General features: G+C 44.4%; 1 long non-coding RNA gene across 1 annotated transcript; it reads right to left on the bottom strand.

Moving 5' to 3' along the window:
* Nucleotides 1-938: 938 nt before the first annotated feature.
* LOC147572456 (uncharacterized) lies at nt 939-26,366 on the bottom strand. Its single transcript, XR_015246147.1, has 3 exons — nt 26,289-26,366; nt 3,552-3,688; nt 939-1,989 (listed from the first exon to the last, which is right to left on the bottom strand). It is a non-coding gene; the product is annotated as an uncharacterized LOC147572456 (long non-coding RNA).
* Between the last annotated feature and the right edge of the window lie 703 nt (nt 26,367-27,069).

Here is a 27,069-nt window from a genome sequence, read left to right as displayed (position 1 = left end):
GTGGGGATTATTGCTTGGCTAATTATAAACAGCATCCTCAGAACTCCAGAAGACGCTAAGGGGGGCACAGCCCCTGTCAGCCCTGAGAAGCCAGGAGTGATTATTGAAACGTATCAACACTCAGGACACAGGAAGGTAAGAGGGCACAGAAATAGAACCTCGTCCGTGAGACAGTGTGCCAGCCAGCCCCCAGTGACCCTCACCCCCTGGTATTTGTGCCCTTGTGTGGCCCCCTCCCTCAGTGAATCAGAGCTGGCCCTGTGTGGCCAATGGAACACAACGGAAGTGTGTAATTTCCAGAGCTGGATGACAAATAGCATTTGCAGATTCCACTTTGGGCCCCTTGGTACCACGTAGTGAGGACCCTCAAGAAGCCCTGTGGAGGGGCCCACATGGTCTGGAATTGAGACCGCCAGCCATAAGAGCGAGACACCTTCATGCTGAATATTCCGGCCTCGGTCAAGCCCTCAGATGATGCAGCCCCAGCTGACATCGGACTGGAAACTTATGAGACCTCAGAGCCACCCAGTCAAGCAGCTGCCAAATTCCTGCCCCAAAGTATTGGTTAGAGGTAATAAATAATTATTGCTGTCCCAAGCCAGCGAGAGTTGGTGAGACTTGTTACATTAACGAATATAGTAAATAAAAGACTGGGTCCAGGGTAGGGAAAGGAATATTAACCTAGCCCCTCATTCTATACCTGAGACTAGTACACTTCAGGGACTCACATAGATGATCTCATTTAACCCTCGTAATACCTCCAGGAGGTACATATCAACTCCATTTTACAGATGACAAGACCGAGGCCCCAAGTATATAAGACTGCAAAACCTGCCTTAGTCCTACAGCTAGGGAATGCAAGCAACCAGCCCGCTTCCCAATTTCAGCTTTCTTTTTATTTTTTAATGTTTATTTATTTATTTTGAGAGAGGGTGGGCATGAGTGGGGGGAAGGGCAGAGAGAGAGAGGGAGAGCGAGAGAATCCCAAGCAGGCTCTGCGCTGTCAGCGCAAAGCCCAACACAGGGCTTGATCTCACGAATCTTGATCTCATGCGATCTTGACCTGAGCCGAAACAAGAGTAGGACCGCTTAACCAACTGAGCCCCCCGGGCACTCCCAAACCTTCAGCTTTCAATCACAATGTCCTACCCCCCTGGAAACAAGCAGCCTCAGACTCTGGTTCTAGCTCAGCCATTAAATAGCTCAGTAATCTGGGGAAATCGTTCATTCTCCCTAGGTTCATTTTCTTTCCTGTAAAATAGGAAATTACAGTCTTTAGCCTCTAAGGTCCCAGAGAGCACTAATATTCTTTGACCCTGTGGCCCCATCTCACTGTGTCTACCTTCCTCCTAGGACAGGTTGTTCTCAAAGACTTCCCTTCGGCTGTAGTTGTGCCCCATCTCCTCATAAGGAGTTGGCTTCGGTTGTTGCGAGAGGGTCTTAGGTTAGCCTTAAGAAGTCCTTGGAAGTTCTGGGAAACTTCAGTTACCAAGAGAACATAAGAAACTTTCTTCCCTGGAGGCTTTTCAAAATAACATTAATACCTATCTGTCTAGGAGCTCTTAGGCTGGCTGAACAAATTAGAAAGAAATGAAGCTAAGTCTGAGAGAAACCAGGTGGTGAGATTTTGGCAATTTCTATCTTGCACACAGTAAGTATCTCAAGGAGAAATTTGTGGAATGAATAAATGAATAACAGGCCTTTTCTTCTGTGTCAAGTGGAAATGAGCTATGTGACAGTGGTCAAGTTATTTAACCAGACGGAGCCTCAATTTCCTTATTTGCAAATGGTAATTAGCCCAAAAGGATTGTAATAATTATAAAACACGATGATGCATATCAAGCCTTTAGCAGAAAGTCTGGAAGAGAGAATGTACCCAAAAAAGAAAGATGGCTACCTTGATTCAACAGAAGGACACTTCCTCAGTGTCGTTGATAGCTGGAATGCAGGTTCCCTCTGTTTCTGTGAACGCTTCCAAAACACTGACATCTGTAGAAGGGGAGTTTGGGGAGGAGAAGGCCACATGGCAGACTCAACAAGCCCTCCCACCACCCTCCAGCTGCTTAATATTTGCCTGGACAGCACCTCCCTGCTAGGGCTTTCCAGCTCTAACCCTCACTTTTGCCATACCCACCCTCAGAACCCACCGGTGGCCCAGCCACCCAGTGCATTTCAATGCCACCACTCCAAGCCCAAGGTTTGAAAAACCATCCACTTCCTCCAGCCCTGTTAGGAAACTGACTCCTGATGGGTGGCCACTTCAGGACCTTCCCATCACAAAAGGACTTTGAGCCCCACCAACTGTATAGTGTAGTAGCCACTTACATACCACCCCCATGGGAACCCCAAGAAGGTTCTGCTCAGCTCCCTCCCTCCTGCCGGTCTCCAGATCAAACCCCCTATACCCACTGACTCAGTAGGCTGATTCCTTTGGCTATGTCCATACAAACAATTTCCCAAGACTGTTAGATCCAGTATGGGTCTCTAGAAGGCAGACCCATAAATGGCACTAATTCCATTCTGACTGAGAATGTCATAAAGGCTTTCTTATCACTCACCCAGCACAGGAAAGTGAGTGTGGGAGAGGGAAAGGGCCCTGGTATTACTGTTATCAAGTGCATGCTGTCCAAAAAGAGATCTGTCAGGCTTCAGCAGGGGCTGTTGAGAGGCTAATTCAGTTAAAACCTCTCATTTCATTAAGGGGAGGAGACCATAATTATAGCTTGAAGCCAATAAGTAAAGGGTCATAATACTTAAATAAGTGAGGAGGGCTCCAGAACATTCAATAATAAAATCAGGTTAGGACCAGAGAGAAAATAGGATCATTGAGCCAGAGATGACCCTCGGTTTTCATTAGTCCTTACTAAGATTGCTGGTGGATGTGGTTTGTTTTCCATTCATTTCATTTGGGCTCCAAAGAGTATGCCCCTTCCTTCAAGATCTGCCCCCCAGTTGAAAATTACCACGAACCTCACCCAAGTTAATAACACCAATGACAACAACGAGATTCACCTTAGTCAGAAATCTCTTTTGACTCAAAAGAGTCAGCCGGTTACGCGTCTGACTCTTGATTTTGGCTCAGGTCATGATCTCACAGTTCCGTGAGTTCAGGCTCTGCACTCTTAGTGCTTGAGATTCTCTCTCTTTTAGAGAAATATTAGTCCCTGGGCCAGAAAATTCCAGGCACCAGACACCCTTTACAAGGGAAGGCAGATAGCTTTGTTATGCAGAACGTTGCAAACTCTGGGTGCTCACACAATGAGACTTTCATTTACTTTCAGAACATTTCCATTCATCTTTCCAGGCTTCTCAGCCTTCTTATGAGCACAAAAGAAAAAAGAAAAAACAGAAAAAGAGTAAATCTCTTATGTTAAAATTAATTCCATTTAAATGGTTTAAGAAGGATCTTTTCAAAGTAGAGGATCTGAGTTACAGGAAGACAAATGTTGGGACAAACACCATCTGCCTTTCCCCCAGTGAGAGGGGCCGATTCAGCTGGCCCAGCTTGGAGGTCACAGTCAGACCCACACCAAGTGAGGGGAGAGGCGTACCTGGTGGCTCAGTAGGTTGAGCGTCTGACTCTTGATTTCGGCTCAGGTGATGATCCCGGGGTCGTGATACAGAGTCGGGCTCCACACTACATGTGGAGTCTGCTCGAAGCTCTTGTCGGCTCCCTTATCCTGGGGTCCTGCATAGAGCACGTGAGAGCAAAGCGTATGAAAGGGAGGACAGAATACACGAAGCAAAAGCTAACTGAATTGCTAAAAGAATGACCAAATCTCTAAACGCAGGCAGAGATTTAAATACACCTCTCTCAGAAATTGATAGAACAAGTAGGCAAAAATCAGCAAGGATATGGAAACGCTGAACAACATGTTTAACAAACCAAACCGAATTGACATATTTAGAACCCTGCACCCAACAACTGCACATTACACATTCTTTTCAGGCACGCTCAGAACACTTACAAAAATTAACCATATGCTGAGCCATAAAGCAAGTCTCAACACATTTCAAAGGACAGAAATCAAACGGAGTGTCTTTAACCATAATGCAATTAAGCCAGACATCAATAACAGAAAGATTCCAGGAAGTCTCCATATGTTTAGAAAGAACTACGCCATCTAAATAACCAACGAGGAAATCACAATAAAAGTTAGGATACAGTTTAAGTAACAGTAAAATATATATATATATATATATATATATATATATATATATATATATATATATACACTGCATATTAGAACTTCTGGGATTCAACTAAAACCACCGTTATATTAGGAAAGATACCACACCATATAATCATACCATATAGTTGCAACTTTTCCCTCCCTGGGTCCAATCTCATGAGCCAGACCCCGGGCCTGCTGAAGGGACTCTGGCAGTCTCCAGGGCTGGACCCACCATTTCCTGAATCCCCCTTCTTCACTGTCTTAGCGTAGCCCTGCACTCCTAGATGCAGTGCCCTCCCAAGCCACTGCCTCAAAACTCATGCATGGGAGATATTGCTTCACAGTTCTTACAAGTCAAAACATGTTTGACTATTAGTTGGTCGAGGTATAGGACTTTAGGTTTAAAATTCCTTTTCCCTCAGAACTTTGAAGACATGTCTCCATGGACCGCCAACATCCGAGGTCGCTGATGAGGAGATGCCAGGCCGTCTCTTGTTTCCTTGTGGACCTTCTGCTTTTGCTTGCTTCTCTCCTCTTTTAGGAGCTTTTAGGAGCTCCTTCAGTTTTGGGTTTCAGGGTGCCAAGTCCAGATTTCAGTCACTTTGCGTCGACTGCATTGGCAGTGTGGCAGGTCCTTTCAATACAGAAATGTTACTCGTTGACTCCAGGAATTTGTTTCGATTATTTCTTGGTCAATTATCTCTCCTCAGTTTTATCTGCTTTCTTTTTGTGGGACTCTATCAGTCAGATATCAAACTTCCTATAGGGATCTGCCATGCAGTTCTTTTAATGTCTTTAACAGTCATTCCCATTGTTTGTTTTCATGTGTTTGTTTGTTTGCCTGAGTTGAGGGAATATGAGCCTTGATGCTGGGCGTTCCGCGTAGGGAGTAAGGGAGAGGTTGACTTTCCGCGGGTAGTTGCAATTACTTCCTCCCTTTCCAGCCCCACACCCCATGCCCCCCTCTACGTTTTCTCCTTCCTTGTAGCCTCTCCTTGCCTCTACTTCACCAGGTACCACCTTTTCACCTTTTTTCCATCTTCCAGAAAGTGCTGAAATCTCTCTTTGTCATAATTGCAGAGAGATTATAACTTTTTTGTGTTTTAATATTATTTTAAGGGGTCTTGTGGGAGAGAAGATAAAGCTACATATTCAGTCTCCTATCTTTTTTTTTTAATGTTTACTTATTTTTGAGAGAGAAAGAGAGTGCAAGCAATGAAGATGCAGAGAGAGAGGGACTGAGGATCCGAAGCTGGCTCTGCACTGACAGCAGAGAGCCTGATGTGGGGCTCAAAGTCATGAACCGTGAGATCATGACCTGAGCTGAAGTCGGATGACCGAGTCACCCAGGTGCCCCTCAGTCTCGTATCTCTACTTGGAAGCTCTTGTTCTATGTCCTTACCTGTTTGCCCACTATTGCATAGTAAACAAAGGGCTACCACATGGTTTTGTCTTGGTTTTTTTTTTTTTATCTCTAACTTTAGTGCCTAACACAAACATGGCTAAATATCATTCCTTTTAATGTTTGCTGAATTGAATAGAATCGCTTAGTGCATATTATGCCGCTTCAGTCACCCTAAGATGATTGCCAAGTCCTTAAGGAAACCTATAAAGATAATAACCTGAGCCTCCAAACTCAAAGTCAGGATAAAATTTCTGGCAGATTTCGGTGCATTGATGAGGACCACATAAGTGAGTATTTTAAATCTGGATAATCCCAAGAAATCTGGCACTTTGGGTTAACCTGCTACCCCACGAACTCGCCAGCACCTGATACGGTGTGCTCTAAGCACCTGATATGGTGTGCTTACAAGAAACCCTGTTAATGTTGCTTTTCTGGATGATGAAGGAAGTTAGAAGAAATGTCACTTATGTCAATCCTGAGACTATCAGGCACTTTCCAAGTTGGAAGCAAGGACTTCTTCTCTCAAAGTGGGTAACTGCTGATATTATCCCAAAGGTTACTGCTTTTCTTTTATTTCGATTGATAAAACCTCAAGATTTTGATCAATGAATTGGAGGTTCCCCATCTTATCAATGATTTAGAATCTGGCTGACAGCTGATGACATAGTTTAATTCACCGAGGATTGGTTTTCTAGGTATTTACAACAAAGCAGCCATTCAACTCCGAGAAAGAATGAGGGCTCATTTTCTTCCATCTGTCTGAGCTGGCCAGTAGAACCAGAGAGCAGCCCAGATTGAAAGGTCGGGCTAGCAGTGTGTACTCAACTCTGGGAGAAGAGAGAAGGTAAATCTTCGAAAGTCCTGAGATAATAAAGGCGCAGTGAAAATACAAGTAAAGTCGTGTGGGTCAGAATCTGAATCTTCCGGCTGCCAGGGTCTCTCGGGTACGGATCTTTTCTGGTCCATGGGAAAAGCAAGAGCTTTGGAGTTACACAGATTCAGCTGCTTCTCCTACCAACTCTTTGATCTCGGGGAAGTTTCTGGACCTCCCTGAGCTTCATTTTCCTTAGATATAAGGTTATCAGAGGAAATTAAATAGGAGAGTGAATATTAAAGAACATATCCAGTGCCCCTTACATGGTAGTTGCTCCATAAATGTTAATTCTTTTCTCTTTACGTCCATGGAACGTCACTATGAAGCCACTCCCATCCATAGACTGCATTCTGGCAGATCACCCCTCTGCCCCGGTGACCGACATGGTGACTCTTTAGGCAGATTTGACACTGTTTCTCCATTTCAAGGCACCCCTCCCACGACTCTTCCTCACGCCGTTCTGTTTTCTTCTTCTTTCTTTCCCTTTTCCCCACCCCTTCCCCACCAAGTCCCATGTCACGTAATAAGAAAGGACATGGAAAGCAGGCACAGTGCGGCTCTAGAGTGGGGAGTACAAAGGAAAGGGAAAGAAGAGAAAGAAGGCACAGCCGCCTGTCACTCTCACTCAAGGCACACCCATCTCTGCCCTCCATTTCACCTGCCATGATACGTTGGAGGTTTCCAACTCTGTCTCCAACCCAGATGTCTCTGGAATGCGTATCCAACAGCCACTCAACGTCTCCACTTCTGTGTCCATACGCTTTTCACACTCAATACTTTTCGACGGAACCCATCATTCCCCCACCTGCCTGTTTTTTCCACAGCCCACTTTACCTCCTGGACAGCCAATTTCAAGTAGTAGCCCTGCTGTCCACCCAACCGTCTCAACCAAAGCCAAGGAGAGAGACATCCTTGACAGCTCCTCTCCATCCACTCCTGCTGGCACCAATCGCCAAACTATGCCTGGTTCACCTCCTCCAGACCCCTATTATTCCCATGTTAAGCCTCCTGTATCTACTCTCCAAATCTCATTTTCCCCTCACGATTTCTGTCTCTTCGTTGTTTTGATCTTGTGCTAAGATATTTCTTCCATTTGAACTTCTAGGTCATTAATACTGTTTTCAACAGTGATCATCCCCTCCTTAAATCTTAAATTCAAAAAATCATAGCCGTTTTTGTTTTTGTTCTTCCTTTCTTTCTGGCTCTAGGAGGTCTTTTTTTTTTTTAATGTTGTATGACTCTCCTTAAGTGCTTGTTACTATTTTTTTTTAATGTTTATTTATTTTTGAGAGAGAGACGCACACACAGAGTGCAAGTGGGGGTGGGGCAGAGAGAGAAGAGAGGGAGACACAGAATCTGAAGCAGGCTCCAGGCAGAGCCTGACACGCGGCTCAAACTCACCAGCCATGAGATCATGACCTGAGCTGAAGTCGGACCCTTAACCAATTGAGCCACCCAGGCGCCCCTTTGTTATTATTTTTAAATTAAGATCGATGTCTATCTCCTCTAGCAATTTTATTCCAAAGGAGTTGCCTCTCTCAGTGTTTTACTTACTATTGTTCTGTGAGGATGTTGTGGATCCAAATGTGGACTTGTTTCATTTTCCTCTGTGAGTTCTTGGTTTGTTCTGTCTTGGAACCCAGGTCATTGCCTATCAAGAATGGCAATGAGGGGCACCTAGGTGGCTCAGTCAGTTAAGTGTCCGACTCTTGGTTTTGGCTCAGGTCATGATCTCATGGTTTCTTGAGTTCAAGCCCCATGTCGGGTTCTGCACTAGCAGTGTGGAGCCTGCTTGATATTCTCTCTCTCCCTCTCTCTCTCTCTCTGCTCCTCCCCCACTCGCACTATCTCTGTCTCTCTCAAAACAAATAAATAAACTTAAAAAAAGGATGGTAATGAACTTGGAAGCACTGGAAAGCACAGCAGCCTCTCACCCAGGTGACAGGTTGTCTCTCACCTGCTGAAAGCTCTGGAAGAAGCACCCGTGCAATCCATCTCCTCAGCAATAAAGACCACAGCTCTCAGGAGCGGAAGGACCCAGTCCGTGCTTCAGTGCCACCTTGACTACTTGGGAGCAGGTATGCCCCCCAGGTGCTCTTGAACTCACATAGGGCTGGCACTGATTTTCTGTGGGCAGTGAATCTCCACAGATCAAGCTCTCTGTAATAACTTTGCTTTTTGCCCCATGGCTTTTCCACTCTCTCCAGGCTCCTGACCTGCCCAGAAGTCTGAACATTATTGCCAGAACACTACACCTCCATCTGGTAGTTGGATTGGAGCTAAAACAGAAAGGCAGTAGGATACTTGCTCCAGCCACCATCTTCCCAGAATTCCCTCTACCCATCTCCCCTTCATTGTCATGTACCTAGACCAGGCACCATGGTCCCTTGCCTGAACTACTGCCTCTAAATCATTGCCACTCCAGCCTTCCTACAATCCATTCTCCCCACTGCACCCAGATGGCTCTTTAACAATTAAACAATAATCTGTTCATCTTATTCTCCCACCTTAAATCTTTCAATGACTTCCCAGGGCTCTTGGGATGAAGACACACACCTTTGACATAACCTAAACAATCTGGCTTTCTTTGAAGCCTGTCTATTCATAGGTAAGGGAAGCAGCTGTAGGAAGGGGTCTCTTTCCTAGAAAGAGAAACAATGGCTCTGGACTAAGAGTACCTGGGTTCTGGTCCTATTTCCTCTATTAGCCAACTGAGTGTCACTGACCAAACCATTTCATCTCTGGTCTTCTTCTCCATCTGAAAAGCAGTGGTAAAGTCTGCCTCGCCCATTTCACAAGGTTTTGTAAACCTCTAATAAAATGTTTGCCAGTGTATGATTTGTAAACCACAAAGCAGTACAAAAATTGAACTCCCCTAATAAATGATGTGATTTTAGGGAAGCTATAACTTAAAACCTGGCTTCTACCAGCTTGTCACAGATGCCTACAACAGCCACCGTGAAAGTTGCTCTCCTGGATTGACACAGTATGACTCCTGTAAGCCACCATTAAAATGCACATGATTCAGGGGAAGGAATGGAAAAGGATAAAGCATGGAGTTATTGGCAGTAACCGCTATGGAGTATTCTCAGGGAGCTGTTTCTCACATTGGCTAATTCTCTGAAGCAAAGAGGACAGGTAAGGTTTTATGAGCGAAAGAAGGGATTAAAAAAAAAAAAAGGTCCGGGCTATACCCAGAGAGGGAGACCCAGGTAAACACAGAATTGGCATTCTAGGATGGTGCAGTGTTAGCAAGAAGTCCGGCACCTGGGGCGCCTGGGTTAGGCGTCCAACTTCAGCTCAAGTCGTGATCTCACAGTTCGTGGGTTCGAGCCCCACCTCAGGCTCTGTGCTGACAGCTCAGAGCCTGGAGCCTGCTTCGGATTCTACGTGTGTGTCTCTCTTTGCCCCTCCCCCACTCACGCTCTGTCTCTGTCTCTCTGTCTCTCTCAAAAATAAGTCAACACTAAAAAAAAATTTTTTTTTAAAGAGGTCCAGCACCCTTCATCCTGGAACAGTGCTTGTCTTCCTCTTAGTTTTATTTTGGGAGGTGTTCCTTCCTTTCAGACAATTATCTTCCTCCCCATAGGACAAAATATTTAATGTATGAAGGACAAAAATGAGAAGAAGAAAAAAAAAACATTGCAATCCCTTGCTTTTCCTCAACCAAGAATGCTGGGTAGCATTTTACTCCCATATTTCATTTAATCTAAGACATCATCAATTATAGGACACCATGATTTTATGTAACACTATGAAAAAAAATTGTTTCCAGTTTAAACTATGACACAACATCGATTATAAGACTTATCCCAATTTCAGAGATGATGAATATGAAAAAAATGTACATCTTAAAATCTATGAAGTATGACATCTATACATTGATTGGGTCAATATGTCTAGGCTGCTACCATCCATCTGCTAGAGTGGGGATTACAATGTGAAAGTTTCCATATAGTCAGAGTAGAAAACAGTTCGTTGCTACCAAACACTTTTTGGAAATGATTATGGTGATGGTAATCTTAAGCTTCAGTTTCTCCTGAAGTAAAATGGAGGAAATCCTACATACATAATAGATATGAAGGATTTTTTTTAAGTATACAAATGGTTTTATTCCAAGCCATAAGAAACAAATTTGGTTCTAACAAGTGTTTTTGAAGTTGAGGCTCAGAGCCCTCCTGGAGACCCCAATTGCCTTCCCAGGGTACCTCAAAGCAATAAGCATCCCAGATCCCATGTGAAATCCTGCAGAGGACCCACTTCAGCCCATAGGCCCCAGAGACCTCCTTGCCAGTTGCCCTGATGCAGGAACTCCCTCATTCCAAGGGACCCCACATACCGTAGGGTCATTTAGGTTATCTGGTTTTCATTAAATAATGACTAGGAGTCCAACACCAGGTAATATTATTAGAGGAAAAAAAGAAGTTGGCCAGCCAGATCCTGCCCTACTCTTCATGGAAATACCAAAATAGAGAATAGATTCTCAGTATATGGTGAGGTCAGGGTGTCAGGGTAACAGGATTCCCATAGTCAACATGGATACGGGGGTGGAGATATATCTTTTTTTTTTTTAATTTTTTTTTAACGTTTACTTATTTTTGAGACAGAGAGAGGCAGAGCATGAACAGGGGAGGAGCAGAGAGAGAGGGAGACACAGAATCCGAAACAGGCTCCAGGCTCTGAGCTGTCAGCACAGAGCCCGACGCGGGGCTCGAACCCATGGACCGTGAGATCATGACCTGAGCCGAAGTTGGACGCTCAACCGACCAAGCCACCCAGGCGCCCCTGATTTCTTAAGAGAGTTCACCCACAATCGGGCTCTGGCCCTGGACCTTCCAGGGCCAGAAATACGGTTTGCCAGTGCAATGAGAACAGACTCACATTACGCAGGACCAATGTATAAAATCAGAATATAAATTCATTCACTTATAAGAAGAATTATAGCTGCTCCATAGACTTGAATACCCCAGTCCCCATGACCTATGTGAGTGACTGTGTGGGAAACCACGCCACAGCTGGAGTTATTTGTTAAGCCTGAAAGCAGAGGAGGGTGGTAGATAGATCAAATGTGCAATGGCAACAAGTTAAGGCTGCCTCTGGGGCACCTACTTCCATAGCAAGGTCTTACCCTTCTAACCAGAAATTCTATAAATGCAATGGCTGCAACCCTTTCTTACATCTCCACGTTACTTAATGGGATCAGAATAAGCGAAATTCCATGGCTGAGGCACCTCCTCTTGTAGAACAGATAGGAGCTGTTCTAAGACTTCCTCTCATTATTATTCTGAGGCTACCCAGCCTCTTTCTTTCTTTAGATATGGTCCTTATTTCCATTGGGTGTTACACTGGCCTGAGAAGCATTCTGTCTCTCCGAGTCATATGCATGGCACCATTCACTCAACAATCACTAACTGAGCAACTACTATGCGCCAGAGTTCAAGGCAATATGATAGGCACGAGGGGCAGAAGAGTGAGCAGGCGCGACAAGTGTTATAATGAAGGAAGTACAGAATAGACTGGAGGCACACGGGAGAGAAGCTGGAACAGACTCTGGAATGGAGAGCTATATCAGAAAGTTGATCGGAGAATCACCTAGAGAAGGTTGAAGGATCTGTAAGGTAGTGACAATGGTATCATTGGGCACAGAGAGAGAAGCTGGGCTTCAGTTGATCCTATAGGGAGCTCTGAAATTACAAGTCCCTTCAGAGTGCTCCTGTATCTAAATAAACACCCCTTTCCCCAACCTTATGTTCTGGTCCCCTCAATCCAGCACCTTGGGGTTCAGCCCCAAGTGCAGTCCTTCAGCTCCTACTATAGCTGTTAGATCCTACAGTAACTTTAGTACATAGTCAGTCCCTCTCCTCCCTAGTGGGCCCAGCATTTCCTCTGTCAAGTTGTGCTGGGATTTGGCCCTTGTGATTGGTCTGGTTGCCAGGAGGGGAGGCAGAGCAGGTTCTGAGGAACACAAACATCATCTTGTAAGACACCGGCCTCAACAGAAGCCTGATCAGCATCCACCCAACAAGGGAGTGGGCCACTACTGTGGCTCCAGGGGAATCTGTAAGTTCAAGTTCAGTTCCCTACTGCATCTACTCAGATTCCCCCATCTTGAGTCTCGGTGTCCAATTTCCTATTAGTGCCCTGACTTTGGCACTGAAGACCCTCTAGGGCTAGAATCCATCTCTCTCTGAAGATCTGTTCCTCCTACAACTGAGCCCTGAGCTTGATTCTCCATTCTTCCTGGCCCTTCTTCAGAGAATAGGATCTTCTTAAATGCTGCCGAGGACGCCTCTGGCTCTCACGTTTTGCCTAGAATTGGCGATTAACCCCACTCTGAGCCCTCCATCATCTCTCTTCATGTACACAATGACATTCAGTGACTGCCACCAATCCATAGTCCTTCTAGTCACTATTTCCCTCAAACCTCTCTAGTGCCCCAGTTACTGCATGGGCCAATAGTATCCTATCCTAGTCTTGGCAATTGAACTGCTGCACACACCTGGGGCCCTCCTTCCTCCTCCCGCCACCAGTGTTGAGGTCCTCATTGCCAGATGACTGCTTAGTGGGAGCTCCAGGATGGCATTTTAGTACCTTCTTCCCAAACCACACCTGACACCAACCGTCTTAGCTTGGGTTTCAGAGAAGCAGACTAAGATAGACTGGTGTGTACAGAATTGAGTGGAGAGTTCTCGCGGGAGATGCATGTATGAGAAACTGAGGAAGGCAGGGTTGGGAGAGGGAGAAACTGGGCAGCAGTAAGGCTGCAGCCAAGGCCCCCACCGATATTATGGGGACTCAGTAGCTGAGACAGCCTTGCTGAGCAGGCCCAAATTGAGGCAATGGGGTTGAGACTTTGAATCCCCAAACCAGCTGGCCACTGGCTGTGTGATGCCCTTGGGAAGGGGCATGACCTTGGGGAGGTGGTTCCGTGTGGCTCAGAGAAAATCTCAGTGAGAGTTTCAGCACCCATTACCATTTCCAGCATCGGGGGGGGGGGGGGCAGTGAGTGCTGTGACCAAAAAGGGGACCTGGGTGGAGACTTACAGTGTCCACCCCAAGGGGTGTGGGATCCAGCCAAGAGAAGGGGTCAAGGAAAGGAGGAATAGGAAGGAAGGGACGTACCTCAGGCAGAAGGAGGAGCATGTCCCGGATAGGGAAAGCAAGTGGAAAGACGTTTGCTGGGGTACCTGGGTGGCTCAGTCAGTTAAGAGTCTGACTCCAGCTCAGGTCATGATCTCATGGTTTGTGAGTCCCAGCCCCACATCGGGCTTTGTGCAGACAGCTCAGAGCCTGGAGCCTGCTTCAGATTCTGTGTTTCCCTCTCTCTCTGCCCCTCCCCCACTCACACTCTATCTCTCTCTCTTTCTTTCAAAAGTAAGTAGACATTTAAAAATTTTATTTTTTTTACAAAAAGAAGGACGTCTGTTGAGGCTGGGATTCAAAGCACTGGGAAGGTGGGTGGCAGATGAGGCTGAAGGAGGAGGCACGGAGGAAGGAGGGGTGTGGTGTGCGTGCATAATAACATGGTTATTCCACTGTTCAGCTTTTCAGAGGGCATTCTTGTTTCTCCCGTTTCTAAGTTTTTGTAGCAGTAAATCACTTTGTCCCCAGGTATTGACACAGAGCCCCCTTTGAATAATTAAGGCTTATGGACAGAAACAAGAAGAGCTCATCGCCTGGCAGTATAAACGGAATGCCTGGGATGGGTAGAATACCCCCAAGAACACATCATGTAACACTCTCCACTTGCTCTATGTGGTGTTCTTCAGGGGAGGCTGCAATTATTTCCCTGCTTTAGCACATCCAGGCATAGCAGATACCAGAAAACTGAGGCGGGGGGGGGGGATTTCCTCTGGCTTCCCTGGGACTACGTGGGGCCAAAATCCATGCTCCATGAGGACAGCTGAGGACAGACAAGGGTTGCAAATCAAGAGAAAGAGTGAAGTGAGAGAAGGAGGTAGACAGGAGATAGGTAGACATCGAGTCAAGGCTTGGCTCTGTGGGGCTCTGGGAAAATCCCTACACCTCTCAGGGCTCTAAAGAGTAGGAATGCATACATTTCTGTGAATTCAATGACCCTTTGATTGTGTATTGCTGGTAAATATTTTATAACACACTTAATGAAAGCAAGACGTCATCTTTTGATTACCAAATGAGTCCTGGGTCTTCTTCTCTTTGGGGTGAGGTTTGTGATAGTGGAAAGAGACCAGGTGGCCTGTAGGACCTGTTGAGAGTTTGTTCCCCTCTAGATGAAATGATCAGTGGACCAGAGAAGCATGTACCTCTCCAGTCTAAGGCTCCTTTCTGGACAGTGCACTGACTTTCCACTGTGGCATCCCACTTCCCAAAGAAGACTTAAATTCCCACACCTTCATATCAGCAACCAAATGGCCCTTTCTGATCCCTCCTGAGTTCTTCCCTGATACATTCTTCTCAACACTCTCTTCCCTTTATCCCTGCCTTGCAGTGTATGTTACTTGATTCACAAAAAAGCACTGCATTCTCGGCCCAGACAAACATGTGGCAGGGCTTTGTTTAAGCAATAGGTAGAAAGGCAAATGCTACACCACAGATTTAACTTTGTAAAGCAAAGATCAATCTACTATTTACTAAAAAGAAGAAATCTATTAATTCTCTGTCTTCAAATAGAGCAAATATATGCTTTCAACCCTCTGGTCCTCTTAATAGTTATTACTTTAAGATTGGCCTACTGCACGGGCACCAATGCACGTTATAGAATTACACATATTATTTATTTTACCAATGTAATTCATTAATGAGTTCAACTAATGACACATAAGAACATAACTATCTAGCAGGTGTGCACCTACACCAAATATGCATTACCAATAGTAAATTTGCTTTACAAGGAGCCAGCTGCAGGGCACCTGGGTGGCTCAGTCAGTTAAGCATCCGACTTCGGCTCAGGTCATGGTCTCCTGGTTCATGGGTTTGAGCCCCACGCCAGGCTCTGCACTGACAGCCAAGAGCCTGCTTGGGATTCTCTCTCTCTCCCTCCCTCTCTGTCCTTCCCTGACTCTTTCTCTCTCTCTCAAAATAAATAAATCAACTTTAAAAAAAAATTTTTTTAACGTTTATTGAGAGACAGAGAGACACAGAGTGTGAGCAGCGGAGGGGCAGAGAGAGAGGGAGACACAGAATCCGAAGCAGGCTCCAGGCTCTGAGCTGTCAGCACAGAGCCGACGCGGGGCTTGAACTCACGAACCGTGAGATCATGACCTAAGCCAAAGTCGGTCACTTAACCAACTGAGCCACCCAGGTGCTCCAAATAAATCAACTTTTTAAAAAAGAATCCAACCACCTCTCCCAGTGACCAGGTAATTCTGGACAATCAGCAGCAGCAGCAGCAGCAGGTAGCATATCTGTTGGTCAAGCCATCCAAGGGGCTCCCATGTCAAGGATGCTCCCTAGGGTGTTTGTAAGCAGCCTTCCACACATCAATGAGCACGAAGAGACCTCTGCTCTGTGCCCTGGCTCTGCATGAACAGGAGATGCAGTGGTAGGCAGTTGAAAGAGCTCAGCTTCTGGAATCCCTAAATCCAGTCTCTGTCCCACTGCTGTCTCCTAGGAGCTGTATAAGCTCTTGCAAGGCTCTCCACCCCTTTGAACTTTAGTCTCCTTGCCTGAAGAATGGGGCTGCCTTTAGCACTGCCATGAGGACTGACCACAACAGTGAAGTGAATATTCTGGCGAAAACTGAAAATCATCCTCCGAAGGAAGTTGTTGCTGTTGCTGTTTTTGCGATTAGACATAAGACAATGTCTGCTTTTCCAGTTTTTTATTCTCAATCACGTCACAAGTTTTTCCATGAAACACTAGAGACTATCTTATCCATCTGACATCTTCAATGCCTGGCACATTTCTGACACTCTATAATTGTTGGGTGAAGGAGTCTGTTCCTTATTAGTGATCATTTGTTATATTTCTAATTATTAAATAGGTTTTAAGTAAAATAATTATAATAATACAAATGATAATTTTTAACAGATGGGCCATCGCTTGACATAATTAAAGACAAACGAGATATTATATTGTACATGTATGTATTTTTTTTTATGTTTGTTTTTATTTTTGAGACAGAGAGTGTGTAAGGGGCAGGGGCAGAGATGGAAGGAGACACAGTATCCGAAGCAGGCTCCAGGCTCTGAGCTGTCAGCACAGAGCCCGATGCAGAGCTCAAACTCATGAACCAGGGAGATCATGACCTGGGCTGAAGTCAGATGCTTAACCAACTGAGCCACCCAGGACCCTGTACATATATGCATTCAATAAATATATATCAAAGCCCGTGTCAGGTGCTAAGCCCTGTCCTAGGTGCTGAAGATAAGAACAAGACACATAAAGTTCTTGTCCTAACAGCAGGGGCCTTATAGAAGGGGAAGCAAATACACAGATATCAAGATAACTGCAAACAGTTGTAATGGAGGGAAGGTATGGTTTCTTTAGAGTGACTTCTCCGAGAAGATGATATTTGGACTGGGAGTGGACTTTTAAAAGGGAGCTTGGCCACTGAAGTTTTGGAATCAATTTTCTAGGCAGAAGGAACAAGTGCAAAATGGCCTTAGGCAGAAGCGTGTTTTGAGTTCAAGATATAAACACAACATTGTGTGGCTGGAGTGAAATGAAAGAGAAAAAGAATGGTATGCGTTGGGACCAGAGTCAGTACCATGTTGAGCGACAGCAGTGGGAAGTGAACAAAGACTTACAAGAAGAGAAGATGTGATCCACTTTGTATTTTTAGAGCTTCAGTCTGGTTAATATGCAGAGAAGGATTTGTAGGAGACAAGAAAATATTTCAATAAAACACAGTCTTAGTTTGGGTTCCCCCAGAAGAAGCACTGTGGTAGGGCTGTGGGGAAATGACAAGAAAAGGGGAGGCAGGCCACAAAGGACATATTATTAACCATTACCAGTGAGTGGCTGAAGCTTAATCCTGCAAAGAAACTTCAGATATGCTTTAAAACACACCGTACACCTCAGCATAGTCCAACCTAAAAGGCAAGGGAGCTGGGGTATTTATGCACCACCTCTCAAATTGAGATTGCTGTTAGGGGCAGTGGGTATTAACCCCCTAGCATTTCCAGCCTACAGCAGCTGGGCAGAGTGGCCTTTCAGGATTGGAGGAGGGCATCCTTCAGGCACTGGGTACCAAGTCTGAGGGAGAAGAGTGGGCATTGACATCATTTGCTCTATCAGGTCAGGTGTAACGATGGCTTGAAATAGGAGATAGTGCTGGAGACGGTGGTAAGTAGACAGATTTGAGGTTGAGCTGACAAAGCTTGCTGGCTGTGTATGGGGAGTGATGGAAGGAGAGAAGTCACGGATGGCTCCTGGACTGGGGACCTAAGCAACTGGGTGGATACTGGAGCCATCTTAGGAAATGGGAACTATTGGAGGAGGCATCAGCTTTGAGGGCAAAGAATCAAGAGATCTGTTTTGAGATGCCTATTAGAAATCAATAGGGAACTGCCAAGTAGACAGTTGGAAACAGAGGTTGAGCTCATGGAAAATGTCCTTGCACTCAGACTCCCTCCCATCTCCTGATTTATACCAATTTGTACCCATTCTCCAGTTGGGTCTACTTGAAAGATTTCATCTGATTCTGGAAGTATTTCATCTGGAAAGATTTCAACTGGAAGTATTTGCAGAACACTTACCAGTGAAAATAGGCTGGCTGCAGAAACTTGAGATCCAGTACTTACTGAACAGCTGTTATGTGCCAGGCCTTCTAATCCACCATGTCACATACATTATTGCATTTAAGCTTCCCATAACCCAGGATATGGGTTTTATTGTTGCCATTTCAGAGCTCAGCGAGATGAGGTAACTTATCCAATATCACCATAGCTAAGGAGAGGAGAGGCATCAGGCACTCAGGCTCTGAATCCAAGCTCATTCCCTGGCACCATGTTGCCTGGCTCAAGAATCAAGAGCTGGTGCAGCCGCTCTGGAAAACAGTGTGGAGGTTCCTCAAAAAATTAAAAATAGACCTACCCTATGACCCAGCAATAGCACTGCTAGGAATTTACCCAAGGGATACAGGAGTACCGACGCATAGGGGCACTTGTACCCCAATGTTTATAGCAGCACTTTCAACAGTAGCCAAATTATGGAAGGAGCCTAAATGTCCATCAACTGATGAATGGAAAAGAAATTGTGGTTTATATACACAATGGGATACTACTTGGCAATGAGAAAGAATGAAATCTGGCCCTTTGTAGCAACGTGGATGGAACTGGAGAGTGTGATGCTAACTGAAATAAGCCATACAGAGAAAGACAGATACCATATGTTTTCACTCTTATATGGATCCTGAGAAACTTGACAGAAACCCAGGGGGAGGGGAAAGAAAAAAAATGAGGGTAGAGTGGGAGAGAGCCAAAACATAAAAGACTCTTAAAAACTGAGAACAAACTGAGGGTTGATGGGGGGGTGGGAGGGAGGGAAGGGTAGGTGATGGGCATTGAAGAGGGTATGTTTTGGGATGAGCACTGGGTGTTGTATGGAAACCAATTAGACAATAAATTTCATATATTAAAAAAAAAAGAATCAAGAGCTGGGGTGCCTGAGTGGTTAGTTGGTTAAGCTCTTGATTTCAGTTCAGGTTATGGTCTCATGGTTCATGAGTTCGAGCCCTGCGTAGGGCTCCGGGCTGATAGTGCAGAGCCTGCTTGGGATTCTCTCTCTCCCTCTCGCTCTTTGCCCCTCCCCCATTCACACTCTTTCTCTCTCTCTCAAAATAAATAAATAAATAAACATTAAAAGAAGAAAGAAAGAAAGAAAGAAAGAAAGAAAGAAAGAAAGAAAGAAAGAAAGAAAGAAAGAATCAAGAGCTGACCTTGCACTCCAGCTTAGGTCCCAGAGTTTAGCTGCTAAAGGATTTCGCCATCACATTTTTAGTCTTTTGCTGGAAACCCCACCCACTAGAAACCAAAAAGGAAGGTACCAGATGACCATTTCCCAGGCTGTATCTAAGGAACAGTGATGACCAAATAAAGGTCCCATGATCATCAACTTGAGGAAAGACTACATAGCATATTGTTTTCTCAGAGAGTCACAACACACATCAGCATGTTAACAATGCAGATACCACTGTAGTTTAACAAAACAAAATAAAACCTTCTGTTTAATGTGGCATTTCCCAAACCTGCTCTGCCATTATACCCTAATTTTATGACTGCCCCCATTAACATCCCCAGAACGAGTGTTCTGAGGAACAAGCTTGAAAATCCCACACGTGAACAAGTCAGGATACCTTAGTTTTCATCCTGTCTTGGTCATCCCCCCCCTCCCCACTACACCTCCATCTCCATTGTTCTGTGACCTTGAATATTGTGCTTACACGCGCTGAAACTCAGCCTCCCATTCTTACGATGGTATTCACAAAGCCTCCATCTGACAAATGTTTGTTGAGCTGTGCCAGGCCCTATAATAAGACTGTCAAGTCAGCAGTGAATGGGTCGGCTCTTGACTGCTTGGCTCTTGGTCTTTGCCTCAGAGGAGGCCACCTGTTGCCTACATAATCTCCAGAGCTTTCTCTTTTATAATAATGTACTTGAGGCTTTTACCAAAGCAGACAAGAAAAGTGATCGTTTTCTACAATGAAACCTAAGGTTAGCTGAGAAGTAGCCCTGAGCACAGGGCTATTTACATAATTTGTCTGGCCAGGGAAAAATAAAAATGCCCTTATTCAAAAAGCAGGGGTGAATGCAATTAAAGGTACTAAAATATAAAGCTTTTTCCTTTAAAAACATTGTATTACTTCTAAACCATAATAGGCATGAGAGTGATATGTGAATAACAACATAAATTTATAAATTGCAAAACTGTAATATTTTTGGCATCATAATTTTACATAACACATTAAATAATACCTCATTATTTATTAACAAATATAAGTTAAATATAAATGTAATAAATATTAAATAATTATAATAAATATAAATTAATAATACTATTAATGTAATATGTTGGTGGAGATTTTTCTGGCTTGCTTTACTGGAGATTCATTTACTAGGTTATATCAAAATTTATACTTTCAGCGACTTCATTTTTGCCTTAGGGAGGATTATTCTGAATAGTCTCTCTTAGCAAATGCAGGATTTCAAATACCTTTTGGCAATTTTTTATCTTGAGAAGGATCTTTTTGACGATGTTACAGTTACTGGAACTGTTAAGAGTATTTTATAAGCTGTGACAACATTGTGATACATTTCTGATAAATTATTTCAAATTTTAAATTTTAGCCCATCTAGAGCTGATGATTCTCGCAAAAATAATTCTTCTAAGAAGATTTAATTCTTCATATAATTCAGTTTTGTGTAAGTCTGAATTTAATTTTAAATATAAATTTATACAATGGCATTTTAATGTTTCCTCTGACATTTCTTGTAACTTATGGAAGATGTATAAGAAGCTAAAAGTAGCATCAAGATTTGTATATTATTCAAAATGTCTGCATATGCATTATATGGCTGGATATTCAATTATGAGGAAAAAATAATTTCTAAATTGTCTTCTTCATTAATAATTGGCTCATCCAAAGCATCATATGAAAATATGGTTCTTCTCTATTGAATGTGATCATCTTCAAGTTTAATTTCTATTTCTTCATTTTTTTAATGTTTATTTATTTTTGAGAGAGAGAGAAACAGAGTGCAAGAGGGAGAGCGGCAGAGAGAAGACAGACACAGAATCTGAAGCAGGCTCCAGGCTCTGAGCTGTCGGCACAGAGCCCAGTACGGGGCTCGAACTCACGGGCCATGAGGTTATGACCTGAGCCAAAGTCGGGACGCATAATCAAGTGAGCCACCCAGGCTCCCCTAATTTCTATTTCTAAGCCTGTCAATGTTTACTTTGCGATGCTGCAGCAGTTTTCAAACCCGAGGTTTTTAAGTCTTTGAAGAATTGTAATAGCTCTCTTGTACATTTTATTGCAATGCCCATGTGTACGCTTTTATTCTGTAATAATTTGCTTACAAAATTTACTACCTGAGCCTGCAGTTCCTGTCCAGGTGCTCAGTGTTAATATCTGTGCAGAGACCACAGGGACAGGCTCCCACTGCAGGCTCCAGCACTGGCCGATGGAGAGCTCCTCCCATCTCCCACTGTCATATCACTACCATTGTGGCTATGACAATCTTGATTGCCAGTCTGGCCTCAGTGTCCTGGACTGCCTCCAGACATGCACATGAGATGCTCGGACCAACTGCTCAGCGTGTATGTTGCCCACTGCTTGCCATGTTTGGAGGCGTGGCCTACACTTGCACATGTGCTGCCTGGAATGTCTCCTCTTCTCCCATACATGCTCCATCATGCCATCAGGCTTTCTTACAAAACACAAGTTCAAGGATAAAATCATTACAAATTCCAAGATGGTGACAGCAGCACATAGCCAAGAGTCTGATCCTTCTGAGAGTAGACTGTGCAGGTCTCACGCCCATAGAGCCAGCATCACTCTATTCTTCAAGTTTTCCAGAAGCCCTCTGACATCCTTTAGTGTCAGTTTTGCAGCCCTTGAAGAGCGGCACTGGGATGAATAGGTTTGCCTGTGTCTCTTCCACAGGTCCTTCACTTTCAGGCATCCAACCAAGGTGTTTGTCCTGCTGGATTCTTTGGTCTACCTTCCTTTGATGTCCCAATTCATCCCCTACCCAATATAATGCTGTCTACTTTCAAAGCATTCCATTGATAAGTCCATCTGATCCTAAGGCTTCATCTCTCCTGTGGGTTTTGCTCACTTGGCTTTTCTGGGTTCAACTTGGGTTTTCCAATGGCTGTAAGATTGAGTTTTAAAATAAAGCAAGAAATCATAACTGTGCTAAGAATTAGCCCAGGAGCAGTGACTAATGGAGGTGACTACGAATTAAGTGACTAAGTATCAGTGGGCCAAGTAGCTATTATGAGACACATCTCAGCAGAGGCAAAGAGAAAGTGCCCTGCTTCTCTGGCCCTTTTCCCACACCAGTTCTCTCTGCTCTCTGAATCTCTTGAAATTATGAATTTTAGATAAGAAAAGCCATCATCTTTCTTCTCACTGAGACAGCCCCTTGGAATGCACTATGAACATATGGAAACCAACATTCATAGCACCCACTATATACCAAACACAGTGCTGGGCACTTTATAAAACCTTACTTACTCTTCATGACAATCCTATAAATCATCTGACTTCCCTCCCAGAAAGGCAGAAACCAGAGCTTTCAAAAAGACTGGCTCACATTGCTCTAGTGGCCTGGTTAATAGTGTCCAAGGATACCTGCTGGGTTCTGGGCCAATTCTATGAGGGCTTCTGGCCTGAACTAAAGGGACAGGCTTATGTAAAGTTGTCAGATCCCATGAGGCTAACCAAGAAAAGCCAGCCAGCCAGCCAAGAGGGTGAGTGACCCAGGGGACCCTCTCTACATGAGAACGTTTGAAAAGGATGCCAACAAGTCAACATCTGGAGGGCTCCCTGAGCTGCAGTCTGGGGCCGAATTTATATGGTGACCACAGCTACTGATGTGGGCAGGCTGGACTAGTCAAGAGAGCCATAATGAAGCATTCAACTCCCAGCAGTTAACCAGGGTGCCCAAGGTCATACCAAGAGAGCTTCCAACCTGGACCTGGCTCATGAAGCTTCCACCATTAACTGGACATGATACTGAAGCAAAGGGCATTTTCTCATTAGCTTACCCCACCTCCCTTCAGTTGAATTATATGAGTACATAACCCTCCACCTCCATCTTGGCAAAGTGGTCCATACAACTAAACAAACCCCAGGCGGCCTGGGATCCCAGATACTCTGAGTTAAGGAACAATTCAGATCCAAGTTATCCAATTTGCAAACTGAATAAATAAAATAAATAAACTGAATAAAAATAGGCCACGTTTATTCCTCTGGATGCCAACAGACTTTGTCAGCCTGGCTCTTACAAATCAGTTTGCAGACTACTATCTCTGCTATGGACTTCAACTCTATTTTTCCACAAAATGCTATTTTGAAATAAAACTGAGCAGTGATTCTTTTGTCTAGGCCATGTTTATCTTTCTCTAGAAACAATGACTACCATTGCTTTAATGGACGGAGGCCCTTGAGGAAAGTAGGAACTAGGAACAAACAAGATCCAGCAAGAATGAAAAATAAATCAGTTCATATTCCAAAAAATATCATCCCATTCCATATTTAATAGAGGACACTCCATGTGCCAGGAAGTGATTGAGGGATATAGTTGGTGAAGGAGGCAGACAAGTAAATGAAAGTGCAGTGAGACTGGTACAGAATTAAAGAATGACATCAGTGGGGGGGGCGGTGAGGGGGGAGGGAGACACGTCTTTGAGTTCCTGTTCTTTCTGTCCAGATGTGGCTGTCATACGCCTACCATTTCCCACCTCTCATTGTTCCTCCCCAGGAGAAAGCAGTGATTTAATCTGGTTCCTGCACTCAGGAGGAAAAACTGGACATTCTCATCTCAGCTACCCTTTTTATCTCTGTTGGGAGGGAGTCGCCTATGGAGAGCAGGACTTCTGTCTGCTTCCAGGAGGCTGGCTCTCGTCCATGCTGCCTATGGCTGCGTGGACATATGTGTCCAGTTGAGGGGTTTAACTGGCTCTCACAACAACATAAGTCCTCAACTTAGACTTTATCAGTAATAAGGGTGATATTTTAGCTCCCATCTACTGACTCTTCTGTGTTCTATCTCACCGTGTTCAGAGCCTACTCAGAGACCCCTGCACTATCAGTCCCTTCACCAACACATTTTGGAAACAGGCATTCAACCTGCTTCCTCCTGAAGGCATCCTTCAGACCCCACTGCTTCTTCTCATTCACAAGTGCATTCCGAGGAACAGCACCAGCCTCTTTGACCATGTGCTCTTCTCATCCACCAGTCCAGTCCCCATCACAAAGAGAGGTAATGTGGTTACTTCGACTTACCTTGTCCTGTTTCAATGAACTTTCCCCAGCTCCACAGGGACACTGTTTCTTCACTAAGTCTATTTCAACTTTGTGGTGTGCTCTGGGATCTTGCCAAGTGTCAATATTAAGTCTTGGGACCCTACCCTTTCCCTTTGGGGAAGAGAGGGAAGCCCACAGTTGTGTGGCCCCTCCCCTCCATGATTCTTCAGGGTTCAGGGCAGCATTCCTATGGTCACATCTGCACTTTCTTCCAGGTCCCTTTCTACCAGGTCCCCAAGTAATTTGTGTGGGTTTGAACTCATGTAGAGCTGCTGTGCCCTGTCATTTCACCTCTCTTAGATTTCAATTCCCTCTTAATCATGTTTGTTCTACCCTTTGCAGCTTTAAGGTCATTCTGCTTGATAGAGAAGACAGAAGTAAAACCAACTGTTTTCTCTGTCACATCCATTAACCTTATCCTATCTGCTCCAAGCCCTGGCCAAGGATTTCAGCTCTTGTTTCAGCTTCCTGACTCAGAGATAGCTTCATTCATTCATTCATTCATTCATTCATTTATCTTGTCAGGAACAATTTCTGAAAGCTGCATCTTATCCTGGGCTCTACCTAGTCTGATACGATTTTTTTACATTTGTACTTCTCTTGTGATTTTCTGGTTATTTGGCAATCTTTCTATCCTTTATGTAAGGCTTTTAAATATCTGAGCTCATCCAGGACCCCTCTTTGTAGTCGCTTCACCCCAAGCCTCCCCATGGCTATACCCATGCTTTAGTTTTCTCATCAAGGTTCTATATCTGAGATACTCAGAGATCTTTCCGGATTGAAATGTTGGCATTTCCGGGGTGCCTGGGTGGCTCAGTTGCTTAAGTGTCCAACTTCGGCATAGGTCACGATCTCGTGGTTTGTGAGTTCAAGTCCCACGTTGGGCTCTGTGTTGAGAGCTGGGAGCCTGGAGCCTGCTTCGGGTTCTGTGTTTCCCTCTCTCTCTGTCCCTCCCCCACTCGTTCTCTCTCTCTCTCTCTCTCTCTCTTTCAAAAATAATACAGCAGGGGATTTAACTCCAAAATGGAAGGGCCCCTGATGGGTCATATTATGTACTCTCGTTGCTGTAAAATTAGAAGGCCATTCCTCATAGACTCGCAACGCATATTGAGAATCACACCTGTACCTTCCTCACAGGAATCTAGCATGCAGGCTGACACTCTTTATTCCTGTGAATCAATGGAAGACCTCAAGTTTCTTTTCAAATCACAATAAAGGACTGGAGGAAACTTACCAAAGGTTTTTTATTTAAGCTTCTCTTTCTCATAATATTAACCTTTATTTTGTTGTCTTTTCTGGTGTCTCCCTTGCCTGGTGCCAAGACTCCTTCATGGCCATAACTTCCAGAAGACAGATGATCCCTTCTACTCAAGAAGGCTCATATATGCTGTTCCCCTGAACTGGCCATCTTTGCCTTTCGTAATTCCCCTATACCTTCCCTGACTAACCAATGTTGACTTATAGATAAGAACATCTCTATGCCTCTATCCAGCAGGAAGAAGTTACAGAAGAGAAGACCATCCATCCTCAACAACCTTAAAGATTTATTTTAAGGGTCAAAATTGTCCAGGGGGGAATGATGTGGGAAGCAAAGGCAGGAGGAAATAGCAGATAAAATTAAATTTCCTTATAACCTGTAGCCCATTGGCAAATACTTGAGGCAGGCAGCGCAAAACCAATCTCTCCTCATGGTCTCAGGGCTGCTCTGCCTGCCCGCGGGTCCGTGTCCCCATGCTTTAAAAAAATCACCTTTTTTTCATAAATAAATAAATAAATAAATAAATAAATAAATAAATATGTTAATGGTGGCATTCCCTCATTTACTATGTCCTCACATCACTAGATCTGTACATAAAATCTTAGTTGTCCATGTCTTACCTCCTGTTTGTCCCTCCTTAGGATAGCTGTACACAATGGGGGGTCTGGGTGACACAGTTGGTTAAACATCTGACTCTTTTTTTTTTTTTTTTTTTTTTTAATTTTTTTTTTTCAACGTTTATTTATTTTTGGGACAGAGAGAGACAGAGCATGAACGGGGGAGGGGCAGAGAAAGAGGAAGACACAGAATCGGAAACAGGCTCCAGGCTCTGAGCCATCAGCCCAGAGCCTGACGCGGGGCTCGAACTCACGGACCGCGAGATCGTGACCTGGCTGAAGTCGGACGCTTAACCGACTGCGCCACCCAGGCGCCCCAAACATCTGACTCTTGATCTCAGCTCAGGTGTTGATCTCAGCTTCGTGAGTTTGAGCCCCGTTTGGGGCTCCATGCTGGGTGTGAGGTCTGCTTTAAAAAAAAAAAAAAAGAAGGAAAAGAAAGAGGGGCGCCTGGGTGGTTCAGTCAGTTAAGCATCCGACGTCGGCTCAGGTCATGATCTCATGTTCCGTGAGTTCGAGCCCCACGTCGGGCTCTGTGCTGACAGCTCAGAGCCTGGAGCCTGTTTCAGATTCTGTGTCTCCCTTTTTCTCTGTCCCTCCCCTGCTCATGCTCTGTCTCTCTCGCTCTTAAAAAAAAATAAACATTTTTTTAAATTTTTAATTAAAAAAAAGAAAGAGAAATACTGTACTATTCTTCCTTTAGCATCAGGATCCTTGTTCTCTACAGTTAACAATTAATAGTCTGGTATTTTGCTCCTTGTCCCTGAATTCCAGTTTAAAGCCA

Source organism: Puma concolor, chromosome E4 (assembly GCF_028749965.1).
Source record: "Puma concolor isolate L17-30 chromosome E4, mPumCon1.1.hap2, whole genome shotgun sequence".
NCBI classification, from domain to species: domain Eukaryota; kingdom Metazoa; phylum Chordata; class Mammalia; order Carnivora; family Felidae; genus Puma; species Puma concolor.
This window is presented reverse-complemented; position numbering and strand designations above follow the sequence as displayed.